The sequence below is a fragment of the Cupressus sempervirens genome, chromosome 10 (genome assembly GCF_028749045.1).
Source record: "Cupressus sempervirens isolate cs-2001-9-10 chromosome 10, ASM2874904v1, whole genome shotgun sequence".
Taxonomy (NCBI): Eukaryota; Viridiplantae; Streptophyta; class Pinopsida; order Cupressales; family Cupressaceae; genus Cupressus; species Cupressus sempervirens.
In genome coordinates this window covers 566,131,160-566,145,203 of record NC_143127.1, presented here as the reverse complement: position 1 = coordinate 566,145,203, position 14,044 = coordinate 566,131,160, and the positions used below count along the sequence as shown (strand labels likewise).

Below are 14,044 nucleotides of genomic sequence, written 5' to 3'. Positions count from 1 at the left end.
GTCTAGATTCTCCCTTTTGGATGTTATCTTTGGCGCATCTTTTTATCCTTTTCTCTCTTGAGAAAGTAGGCTAGCATGGTTATGCCTCTGGCTTAGTTAGTGTTTTTAGATGAGTATGTTGATGGTTGGGGGAATTGTGAATTCCCTAACGCGTCTTGGGGCTGATTTAGTGTTGAGGTTGAGAGAGACTCCCTCTCAGTCCTATACTCTATAGTTTCTTTCTCCCTAAGCTTGTTTCTTCAAAAGGATTGTCTCAGTCAATTTTTCTCATTGACTATTGACTTGAGGCTGGAGATTCAGTTTAGCGATAGGTTGGGTGTGGTATTCCTAGCATGGTGCTGGAGGGACATGGTATCATTGGACACATGCTACCATCTTATGAGTTGGTATGTAGATTTTACATGATTGTGTCCACTGACGAAAGTCTTTGCAACCTTGTGAAAAGGTGATATCTTGTCTGGTTAGGTTTTGTAACCCTAGTTCCTAGTGGTAGTTGAGCTTTTGTCATTTGGAGGGGCACTATGCTCCTATGCTTGGTGGTTGGTAGTGGTGAATATCCTTTTCGAAGTGTGTAATTTTTTTGGTGAACTGTCATCCACTTTGTTCTAAGGGTGAGTTTACATGGATTCAAGGATGCTCATGTGTGACATGATAGAATTCTTAGGAACTTTGGGATGGTTATTCCCCATGATTCCAACTCTTGTTGGAAGTGTGTAGTGTGTTGACCTAGTTTTGAGATCATGTAGTAAGTGCATGTCATAGTTGGGCACCTATTGACGAGGTAGAGTGACCTTTTCCTTACATTTTATTATTAAATTTTTGGCGAGATGGGTTTTTCCTAGCATATAGAAGGTTCCTTGCTAGAGGACCTTGTGTCAGTATGACACCTTTCTCTTGTGGTTGACTTATTTGAGGGTTGACATAATGGTTCTAGAATGTTGGAGTGATCTGGTTTGACTTGTGGAGAGTTGTTGAGTCATTCCTATTGCTCAGTTTTGATTTTTGGTTCCTAATGTGTTTTGGTTTCTATTCTTGGATTGCAGGCTTCCAAGAGTAAGCTTAGTGTTTGGGGGGGATGATGTAGTGCCTCTCCCATTTGACTTCTATAAGTCATCCTAATGGATGCAACCTTGTTGATCTTTTATTGTGATGGATCATGTTTGTGACCATGAGTGGTCTACACCGTAGAGGTGATTTGATGTATCGGTTGCCTTGATTATGCTTTAACTGATTTATGAGATTATAATATGATTTATGGTTCTCTAAAGTTTGTGACAATGGTTACCAGAATCGATGTGGTATCATGATGTTATTCATGATTACCCTGAGATGTATGCAGAGATTGCACTATGTACTATTACCATGCTACATGCACTATGTACTATTACCATGCTACACTGGACTAGGTTCCTGTAGCAGTAGTTAGTCATGTTTATGACTGTGTTCACTTATGTGTTTTGAATGCCCTTTTGTTGTTCTTTAATCAACCTTTATTAAATGCTTAAATGATTAGAAATGGATTGTCCATTTGGATTATTTGGTTATGTGCTGTGGATATTTACCTTGCTATATTTTGATCTAAAAGATATTTGTTACTTATGTTATGTTTTACATTTGAGAGGACCTGAGGGTTAGATGTTATACTTTGATTTCAGTATCATAGATGTTAGACTACTATGTTGTTCAGTTGATCATTTTGCATGATGATGCCATTTTGATATGAGAGTGTGTTTTACGATGATATCAGGTTATTTGGTATTTGGGCATACCTCTGATTATGTTATGTGATGGATTTAATGCTATGGTTATTTACTTCATTCCTGCATTGTTATGCTTTGTGTGAACATGAGTGACATAAATAGATTATTTTAATGTAATTAAATAAATGGTTAAAATAGGTGATTTAATGCATTTATTGCTTTGGGTATGTTGTTATATGCAATTTCACTTGATTGTGTTGTTTAGTGTGCATGATTTATATCTCTAGTAGTGGCACATAGAGTTTGTGATTTCACCATCATATTTTACCAATGTCATCCTTGTATGGTCGATGTATCCTTATTTTAATTGTTTAATTAAACCTTTCGATGATTATTAAATCTAAACTCATTTGCACTATGTGATTAGACCAGTGAGCATGTTTGTGCATTTAGAGGTTCGCATTGTCGCGAAAGTTGTTAAGAAAATTTATATGTATTTAGGTTTTCAGCCTTTTAATTTATTTATTTTATTTTCTGGCAGCTTTGCCATAGATGAATTCCTATTACTAGGAATAGCCTATTTTCATTTGGGTCGATTTGGGGTTTAACTAGGTTGGCTAGTTATTTGCCCTTATTGATTTTTCATTCAAAAAATGAATAAATATCCAAAAAGGAATTTAATTCCTCACTTCTCACTTTTGAATTAGAAAGTTGAAGAGTAAAACCCAAAATCCTCTTCATGGGGATTTACTGTTTTGTTCGTTGTGAGAGCTATGAGTGTGGGATCATCGCAATATCAAGCTTGTTGGATCCGGCTCAGGGAAACTTTGGATTGCCGCGATTTTCAGCTACTTTTGTGAGCTATTTATTTTATGGTTCAGATTCCCGTTTTGCCCTTTTGGTTGTGAGGTAGGGCTTTCCTGTTTTATTGTTTATGCTCTATTTCTACTTCTATATTTGGTAGCTGTTTGTTTGGAGGCTGAGAACTAGTGTTCCCCTCTGTTTTTGTATGCTAGTTCTACTCGGTTGGGTAAGTACGAACATTTCCCTATTTTTCGGGATGAGGTTTTGGGGTTTTGCACCATTATGCTAGCCATTTTTGCATACGGTGTCCAAACTTGTTTATTTTTGGATTTTTGGGGTTTTTGTACCCAAAGGCCAAATGGATTTTAATTTTGAAATTTTTCAAAAATTTAGAATTTTTACCTCGTTTTGCGTACCACCCTATTTTCTCAAGTTTTCTTGGCATAAGTTAGTTTGTGGACCTAGATTATCCATTTGCATATCAGTCAGACCTTTGTTGCACTTTTGTGTTTGCATTGGGATGCATGTCGCATCTGTACTCCCAACTTTATGTTCGGTGGAGTGATTTTATACCTAGTCTTATGGTTTCTTTTGGACCCTTATTATTTCGTGGACACCAGGATTCGTGTAGAGTCCATACTCTTGGATTAAGGCCAGTTGAGTGAGTTCATGATGTTTGGTCTTGTTGCATCATTGGGATTCATGTAGAATCCATACTCTTAGATTGAGGCTGGTTGAGTGATTTCATGATGTATGTTTTTTTTGGCTTTGGGATTTGTGTAGAATCTATCCTTCCCGTGTTTCTTTCAGTTGGGTGTTATCTTTTGCATTGTGTTCTCGTCCAATCCTTGTGTTATAATCTTTGTGATGATGGTGTGCCACACACAAGTACGTGCACGTACATTTGTCAAGTGACTTGCAAGGCCCGATCTTCCGTGGTACTTCCAAAAGTTATGGTCATTGGGGTTGGGATGGGACTATGCATGCCCACGAGCACTTGTCGTAGGATGAGCATGGGTAGGGTAGGGTAGCATATGGAGGGGGCTTCTATCTCGCAGCCTGGTGACCTCAATCCCATAGGGTTGGCAAAGGAAGTTTTAATCAAGTGATAATTAAAGAAAATGTGTGACTGGTAATAAAACTTAAGATACTAAAATGTATGTGTCGAGCCTTTCCATTGAGGGATGTTGTATCCGCACGATTCAAGCTTGGGCTTGTCGATGCCAAGCGACTCTCCATGATGTCAACCCCTACTTAGTAGCCTATTGGGTGTCTGACCAGGACCTATACTCCTTGCATTGTCTTAGGTTCTTAGTTATAGCCATCATATTGTCTAGTGTGAGTGTTAGCCATGGATGTTGTTTTGCGTGTTTGTGGTTGGATCATTATCTCGATCAGCATGGCGGGTGTGGGCCTACGAGTGCCACATGGTTGGGAGGCGTAGCTACCTTCACCATTGCTAGGGATTGGTGTATAGAGACAGTCTTTTTTCCTAGTTGAACTATTGTTGGATGTCTTCACTTGAGACTTCGAATTCCAAAGTATGCTTTCTTGTGATTTATGCTTTCATTCGAATGCTTGGATATCATGTTTAGATGATGTTAGTTTATTTGATGCATTCCCATGTTATGATGTTTAGCATATGACTAAATGATGTGAATTTATGTATTGGATTATCTATTGCTTATTGGTTTAGCATGTTAGATTTTCTTATTATGATAATTAGCATGTGATAGGTGATGTTATCTACTTGTAGGATTATCTTATGCTTTACTACTAGCATGTTAGATTTTCTTATGCTTATATTGTAGCATGTTTTAGTAATGACGTTCCTATTACAATAGTACCAATGATCTGATCGGTGGCTTGGGATTTTACGTGCGAGGGATGGCTAGAATCCATGATGATCTTATGATGCTATTGATGATTGGGAGGAACCACGTACTTAGTTTGGTTGTTCTGTTATTGTAATATTATTTTCATACATTGTGATGTTGTTTATGTTCATTGTGATGTTACTTTCAATACATCATTTACTGCTTTGGTTTATATGGACAGATGTTCCTGTTTCCTGTTTCATGGCATCTTGTTGTTTTTATGCACTTGAGTGTTCGCTCCTCGGTCTATGTGGATCCAGTACTCCCCGATGTGGAGGTTTGTTTTACTGTTTTATTCCTCGTTTTGACCCTTAGATTAGTTTTCTTGCTTTCCTGGGTGACCATTTATCAGCCTAGCAGAATATTGTATCGCACGCCCATTAAAATTGTATCAGGCGTCCCCTAATTCTATCACACGCTTCTTGGAGAAATATCATACGATACTTTCTAGTATCGCAGCTCCTTGTAAGAACTAGCGTACGACACCCTTAAAGTATTGCACGCCTTTGAGAGAAGTATCACCCAGTCCCTGAAAGTGGCACCCTCCTTCTTTAGGAATGTTGCATGATACTTTCCAATGCTGTATTAAAGTATCGCCTGGATTTTTCTAAAAACTTGTGCAGGTGGGAAACAGACACTTTTCAGTTTGATCTGAACTCTTTGGGAGTTGTTTGGGGTACCCTCTTAGGCATTCTTTAGTCCTTTGGTGTCGCATTTTGAATTCAGAATTTGTTCGATTCGAATTCATTTATGCTTTCTTCGTCTTTGGTCATTTTGGTCAGTAGTAGTGTTTGGAGATTCGTTGATTCCCAAGATGGTGGTTAAATCTTCCATTGCGATTTTTGTGATCTGTGTATGTTGTTGTCGTGTGCACTTACACTTATCAAAAAAATAATATTCTGGCTTGTATTTCATCCTTGTTTCCAAGGATCTCCAAGTGGGGCATTACACCTCCTCCTTAACAGGTTGAGATGGAGGTGGGGGGTGGTGATGGTGATATGTCATCCTCAGGTTCTGGCTTTTTCTTGTACTCTAGAGCTAAAACCTTTGGAATGGATTCAATCTTCTACTAAAGGAAACATAACATAGAAACAAAAAATTGTTATGAGAGTAGTTGCAAATTTGCAATAATGTTTGACAGAAATTAAATCATGTATTTAATTTATCATTTTGAAAGCAAATACCAAATTAAAATATGACTTAACTATATCTGCAATTTACTATGTATTTTCTTTCACACATGGTCACTACATAATAGCTCCCTATGGGTTGATGAAGCTCTTGGGGGCATCTCTAACATACTCTTCCATTGTAGCAATGAATGATGCTGGAGGTTGATCAGCAATTTGATTGCCAATAGATCATATAAGTGATGAACCTTACACCTTCCTTTAATCTAGTATCTTATATGTTGATTAAACCAAAAATTTCATCAAAAATGTAAAACAAACAAGAAAGAAGACATGCCATTATTACTTGTTCAAGTGGGGGAAACTTTGGTTCATGTCCAAGATCAATGCCTTTGCAAACTTGATTGAATGATCAAAACCAATACAATAATCTCAAGCATAGATTGATAACTCTTATCAATAAATCAATAAATACCTTCTTCACAGTTCAAATACACTAACTTTGTTATATAGAACACATATATTGATTTTAGTAACTCACAGATACTACTCACAATGAAATGATTTTTCCACCATAAAATTGTTTATCCTCAAATCATTTATTGAATAGATCTATATGCTCTCTAGCATAGATACTTACAAAAAATAAGATATATTCTTTAGATACAGGGCTCACTAACTCTAAGCCCTAAATTTGCATCACTAAAATCCCATCCAAATAAAATCTTGGCAACTAATCATATAGTTAGCTCTCGACACCCAACCACACAAGCAACTCTCTAAACACAGATAAATCAGCTCACAAAAGGCACTCAATAGACACTTGTGAACAATAATCAACATCTACTATAGTATCACCACTAAGAGCAATCATGATTTCTTCTTTGCACAAGGCAATAGGAGAGATGCTTGCAGAAGCTCAATTGTCTGTTATTATGATTGCCAACCATTGACGTTAAACAATACATTCAACCAGTCTAAACCTTCATCATACAGAATGAGCAAATGAATCCAAGGAGTCCACTACGACATGGCATAGTAAATGCAGTAGTTACAAAATAATAAGGTAGAATGAATGAGAGAATCAGAGGATGACTCATGATGCCAGCATGGACGAACACGTTTCCTAGACAACTCATGATAATAAAGTGAGTAATAGAAACATCTCTTGGATACAGAGTCTTTTGAACAAAAAAGTGGAGAAGATAAAAGCATGATCATTGAAGAAGCTCCTTCTGAACAATATAGAGAGCAAGAACAATAGAGAAGCTTTCATATTATATGAAAAAAAATATTTCCAAGAACCTCACAACAGGACATAACAAGTAGTTAGAGGAAGACATCAGAATCATGAAGACAAAATCAAAGATTGAAGAATCAAAGAATTAACCAAGAATGTGAGCTCCACAAGATGTACCAAAAACTTATGTAATCCTAAATATTAACACTATGGTTCTTCACCTAGTTTGACCTAGGACATGAGAATATAGGCAATTTCCTTGCAACAAAATCAGAAATTTCAAGAAGAGGTCTCCCAGGGAAAGATTATTCTGGGTTAAAAGGTTTGAATTTAGGCTTTAAAGAAATGAGAAAGCAAACTTTGTTTCCAAATTTATACATTTTTCAAATTTCTTTGTTTGCAACTCAAATTTTATAATTTTCTGAGTCTAAAAGTCTACTATATGAAATCGTACACAAAATCAGTAATCAATAAGTTTGAAGATAAGCAGTTCCAAGTAGATTTACTTGTAAAGTCATTGGTTTTGAGCATTGTATAGGGTCATGGCTGAGGCAAAGAGTGGAGTTTCAAGTAGGAAGTCTTCTAGTGTCTCAGATGACTTCCAAAATTGAAGAAGATTGGTGATACTAACTTTGAGGACTTGTACATGAAGAAGATGAAGTGAAGGATGTATGGAACTCAAGACCAAATGCCTTCTACATTAGCTGTCAACACCATGAAAAGTGGAAAATACCATGGAACAGACTTTCCACCAACTATTCAATGCAATGAGCTTATGGTTGAATGTACAAGGCATTACAAACCACAATCAAGGTCAGGCAAGTCTTCTAAGGGAGTGGTGCTTACATTTCTCAGCAACAAGCCAATAAGGGAGACTTTTGGAATTCCCTACCATCCAGAGATGCAGATGAGATAAAAAGAGAAAGTGAAAGCCATGTTGAAAAGAAACTAGATTCATGAGTGAACATCAAAAACAAAGGATGGGTCATTGAACCTAGAAGGAATCGTTTAAAGTTACCTAAAAAGCTCATAAATAAAAACTTCAGGGATGAATATAGAAGCATGATCTTCCTATATTCTAGAGTCATGGGAGCTCAAGAAGCTCTATTTGAGAATTAGATGTTTTACTTCATAGAGGAGATCTAAGCTGGAACAATGATGATAAATTGGGAAAAGGTGATAAGTGACACCTTGGACATTCAATTGAGGAACTTGGAGAGAACAAAAACCTTCTACATAAGCCCAATCTATTTACTAGCAAGGAATATCAACTATACAGGTTTGATGTGCATTGGCAAATAGAAAACAAGAAAGGACAACTTCAGATATATGATTTCCATCCTCAACTTCAACTTCATGAAAGGGGCTCTACAAGAGGTTAAATGATGCATTTTCTATGTATATCACTCATTATTACAATAAAAATTGCATGAGAGATTTTCAAAGGAAGCAATGGCATTGGTGGAGATATATGGATCATGGTTCATTCAATTCTTGACCTTTGCCTACATAAGGATTCACAGATAAACCTATTAGCCTTGTAAACATCCAAGGTATCCTACAGATAAATTAGCATTGCTTGAGGTGGTGAGACAATTGTCAGAACTTGATCACATTCAAAACAACATAGGTAAGGTATCACCTTTCCTATCACACTTGGCAAGATGTTGGAGACATGCCCCACAACATTAGCAGACAATCAATACAAAGTTGCAATACTATCAACTTGGAGTATACAAGGCTAGAGATCATTTTGATCCCTTTCAAAGGTTTCTTACAGCTAAAGGAAAGAAGTACAAGCATAAGGTTGATGGTGAAGACTATTGGGCAAACTTGATAGATAAATATGGAGTAAGGAGAAAGATGTGGTTCAAGATGTCTGTAGACTTCATGAGGAAATGTAACATCTTCCCATTCCTAAACAGGTAAAAGGAAATGGAGATCACATACACCCTCAATACAAGTAAGAGAAGGATAAGGCAATTCCATCATCTCCTTGGTCACAAGTAAAAGAGTTAACAAATTTGAACATCTACTTTTTACCTTAGAAGATTGCATAGCATTCACTCCAACTATGAAAGTATTCAAATCATTGGAGGAAGTTGTAGGTCGTAATTGGCGATAGGAATAGAAGAGGGGAACTTGAGCTAAATACTATGAGAAGACATGTAAGGTTGTGTGAACAAATCACCAGCAAACACTTCAAACTCCATCCTTAATTGTCTAATTGCTAATTGACCTAGGAACAAGACATGGATTTTTGAACAGGAGGCATTGTGAGACCTGCAACATACCCAATGAGGTGGGAAGTTTACATAAAGGGGTAGCTTTGAATCAAATGAGCATACATGACTAGGTCAATGATATAGATCCGATTAGTTATTTTTTAGGATTATTCTATTACCGTATGCAAACTAATAGTTGTTATTTATTGTAAGGAAATGTAAAAGTGAATAAGTAAAGTATGAAAAAATGTTATTTAAGGTTCTCTTTAATAGACTTTCACTGTGTTGAAATTGTTGTGAGTAATTTAATGTGTTCACTTTTCTAAATCGTTTCTTGAGTAATCTACTTCGTCTTGGGTATTCTTGACCCACAAAAATGTTGAATAATTTCCCATCAGAGATTTGTAATTGTTAATTGTAAAATAATACCTAATCATTCAACTATATGAAACATTTTTTTCATACCTTATGTAATAATCATCAGTAAAGAATGGATGACTCAGAGCTTTTCGGGCAGTCGACCATTCTGAAGGTTCAAGCTTTAAAAGACCTTGAAGCAAGTCTATTAGAGCACCAGCAGAAATATCTATATGTTGCATTACTATATTCTGCAAAAATGTGCAACAAAAAATTAAGAGCACAAACTCTATACTTTACTCACAACACGTAAAACTATCCTAATAGAAGCATGTAATAATTCTAAGTGCATAAAGGAGATGTGAAACATATCTCTACTGGTAGATCCAACAACTTCCAAGTGGAGAATTTGACTCAGGTGGAGAGAGGAGCAGACATTGGAGCTTCTGAGTACCAAAAGATCAAGATGCCTTTTGCAGTAGATATAAGCAATCGGATGATACATCCCCTTTGAAATGGTTCAAATACAATGTTTGTTTTTTTACTGATAATTATTTTCCCTTTTTAAATAGAGTTCAAATATTAAAAGTCCATGACATATGACTACAAATATCTTATTGCATCTACTAGATCAATCTCAATGACATATCATTTACTTAATCAATCTCAATGACAATATGTTTTTTTGGTACTTCACAGTGTCTTTATTTTTCTCTACTAGTCTAAAATGATCTTTTGGAACTAATTTGGTTTAGTGCAGGTTTCCTAACTTGTTGCCCATTAAACCCAACATGAATAATATTGGGTTGTTCTTAGTATAAAAGTCTGATTTTATTAATGCTATTTTCTGCACAAATCGGGCTGCATGTTCACCATTTTGCTTAGACATTCTAAGTGATTGTTTTAGTTTCTGAAAATCGAAATTTTACATTGGTTTATTTGGCACTCTATCAGTTTCTTTGAGTACAAAAACATAGAAAGAAGAATTAGTTCTAAACAACTCTGAAAGCTCCTTTGTATTTGATTGTTCTTGGCTGCAAGTTTCCATTTTTAATAAAGGTTTATAGCCCAAAAAAAAATGGGCTACATTATTGGTTGACTTGGCCATTTCTTGGGGTTTCCAAGTCACCGATTTCTTTGCGATAATTTGTTTTATGTGAATCTGAAAGTTTATTTATATTGGGTTGAGTAATATTCTCATCTTGCATATGTAAAAATAATTCTCATTTGCCAAGGGAGCATGCTGATTTTAAATCATTAAATCTGATTCATTATGAATGGTTTCAACTTCTTTATGTATTGGCATACATTTTAATTCAAAATCAGACATAAGTAACATGTTTGGTCTCCTTCTACATTGGTTTTTGAGTTGATTTAAATTTGAAACAAGACCAATATGTTTGCATTGCTTTTCCACATGGAATTGAGAGTTATGGTTTGACCAAAATCTGATTTCAAAGAATCAATTTTCTCATTGCATGGGAATGACTATCGGTGTTTGAAAAGTGACCTTTCAAATTCCCATCTTGATATGTTCAGTATTGTTTGGATTTGTGTGTGAAGTCATTGCAAATAAATGAAATTGGAAATATGCAATACAAATGGATCAAGTGTTGTAGAAGAGTGGTTGCATAGACATGTGCAGTGCAGCAACAGGGGAATCAAACTAGGTAAGGCTCAAGTTTATAGAGTTTACTTTCTAAGTATCTTTAGTTGCAAATTTATACTTCAAGTTTTGTGTTGAGTTAAAAGTGCATAAGTTATTTCAGATTCTTGAATATAGAATTTAGTATCATGATTGGGCTACTAAGTGGTGTGTGTCAAATCTAAGTCCAAATTTTGGACTGTGGTCTATATTGGATTTTTTTCAAAGATCAATATAAACTCTTTATAATTTAAAAATATAAATTTTGTTTCTAGATTTGATCATGTACATTTTTTTAGCATAGAAGTTTCGGATTACACTCCGTGATCCATCATCAGGATGAGAGACTGTACATTTTACTATTACATTCTTGCATTCTCTCATCCTGATGATGGATCATGGAGTGTGATCCGAAATGTCAATGCCAAAAAAACATACATGATCAAATCCAGAAACAAAATTTATATTTCCAATGGATTGTGGAAATCTAATAAGATTAACCTTCATAATTTGTTAAAAATGAAAAAATAGTTAGTTCTTTCTCAAAAAATCAGTTGGTATTTTTCTGAAACTATATCATTGCATTTGTGGATTGAATAAGAGTTTTGGTCTCCGATTCCTTCTCCACATCAATTTTAATAGAATTGATATTGACTCGTGTAAATTCTTTTTTTATCATGGATCCAAGGCATTTGAGAATAGTTTATAACATGAAAATGATACAATAAATTTTTGTCACGAATATTTCCACATCATTTTTTTTTCTAATACAACTATTGTTGCAATGCAGTTTGTCTAGATGGCAGTTTGCCAACCTACCATTTTCACAGAGGGTATGGTTCAGGAGAAAACAACTAGCTCCTGCAATTTGAGATAATGCCAAAGTTCACACTCTGTCAACTAGCTCTCTGGTCTACTAGGCATGCTCACTTTCCTAGACCAAGCATTGTCTATTCTTATCTTGGAGCTGAAATTTTTTTGGGGCTTTCTTTAATGATGGATCAAGCATTTGATTAAGTCCAGAAAAATGCTATCATAGGTTGATAAATGAGCCACCAATTATAATTGAATCTTATTAATACTTCCTTACCTTAACCTGTCCAAAAAGTTGCAGTGTTTGTTGTTTTCTCACCTATAAATATTACTAGAAGGGTATTTCTAAAATGGCTTTAAATGTACATATAATGACTCATACTAGGATTTTTAATGTTTTATTATGGTGAGTAGGTTATGTTGTAACTTTGCTAATAAATATTTAGATAGATCATAGAAGAAGAAATTTAATGTTCATATAGAAATATAATTGTGATATTTGACCCAGGCTAAAGTAAATATGCTTGAGAATAGGACGGAGGATGGTGTAATGATTGTGAATCTTGTACTGCTAGGAAAACAACTCACTGGGGTTCATCAAATTACATGTTCAAGTATGCTATATGTTTTTAGGCATTTTAAGTAATAAACCTCACCAAAATATGGGTTTATAGTTTTCTTTGTCAAACGAAACTTGTGATTTTGCTGACATTGTAATCTGGTGTTTCCTTCAAGTAGATAAGAGGAATTGCTAATTTGTGTAGCAGTGCTGTACCATATTAGGACACCCTTCTAGCAATACATTCTTGAATCAATCCACAAATGCAGGGATTGGTGCCCTAATTTATCTCCCTTCTCTGTAATGAGATTCTTTTATGTTTGTGGAAACATTTATAGTTATATGAACTGGGATGAGAGTGAAACAAAGAAACAATAATTTGAATGTGCAAAACATAACTTTTCAAAAGATCCCATGAATTTCTTGACTTCATCCTTGGTACTTCGCATTAAATTTCAAATGACTAAGACATAAATGAATAAATTGAATCACCAGAAACCCTTCTTTATTGAATGTATAAAATAGGACAGTTAAAAGCAATGGATGGACTTACAAGAAGAGGGGCTTAAAGCTTAACTGTTTGACAGGAGATGATGCGGGTTTCCCTCTACTCCAATACCACATCGCTCCTCTCTTTCTCGACCCTTTTTTTTACCTGGCTGCTCCATAATTGTTCCACTACAAAATCCTCCAACTCAATGAGATTTTCCACAATCTTATAAACTCACTGATGTAGGGCAACGAAAATAGCAAAACTATTGGCTTCATTGGCATAATCAATAGGGTAAACTGAATCATCCACTGGCGCAAATGCCTGTAGGGTCTATTGCTGCTTATATAGCTACCAAAGAACGTTGAAAGAGCACAATAATAAAAGTGGGGCTGGAACATGAATCCTTCCATTTCCCCGATCGGCTACTGCCAACTCTGCTTTATCGACCGTTGAAACTGTCTCCCGTGAATCAGATATGTTCTCTCCGGCAATCAGGCACCCACCTCCCTGCATTTGATGCTTGGACACATCATTCCACTACGAAATCCTCTAAATGAATGAGATTTTCCATGATCTTGTAAAGTCGCAAAAGAATTCCTCCGCTGTTTATAGTTGCTTTCATATTTTCTCTCAGGTCCAACAAATAGTGCTTGTAAGCTCTGCTTGTGATTCTTCATGCATATTGCTACTATTTTTAGACTTGTTTAACTTCGATTGCGTAATGGGGATAAACTCATTGTTCACAAGGCATATTGATTCCTCTCTATTTCTTTGAAGCAATAGAGAAAATTAATTTTTACTTCGCATAGATTTGATGAAAGTGTCACTTATTTACTAATAAATTTATAAAGCATTTTTAAATGAAATTGATTTTTCATAATGCTTAACAGTAAGGGAAAATGTTAATGATTAGTGTTAGAGTATTAGAAAATAGTTTTTATTTTATTTTAAGTTCTGTCATCTAAAGATTAATATTTCATAATAATTAATTTTTACAATTAAAAAAAGTGTTCCATATGTAATAGACATTTGATAATATATAAATCAATATGTGAAGAAATGTAAATATTTTAGAAGATGTGACCAATATAAATTGTTTGTATATATGTACAGTATAAATGTATCATTTATTGAAAATGTAAGTGTGTGCTAAATCTACTCATTAAAAAGAATATTAAATTTATTACGTGAGGATGCATGT

General features: G+C 35.1%; 1 long non-coding RNA gene across 1 annotated transcript; it reads right to left on the bottom strand.

Moving 5' to 3' along the window:
• Window positions 1-9,205: 9,205 nt before the first annotated feature.
• On the bottom strand, window positions 9,206-13,579 carry LOC149535141 (uncharacterized). Its single transcript, XR_016357137.1, has 2 exons — window positions 12,904-13,579; window positions 9,206-9,584 (listed from the first exon to the last, which is right to left on the bottom strand). It is a non-coding gene; the product is annotated as an uncharacterized LOC149535141 (long non-coding RNA).
• Between the last annotated feature and the right edge of the window lie 465 nt (window positions 13,580-14,044).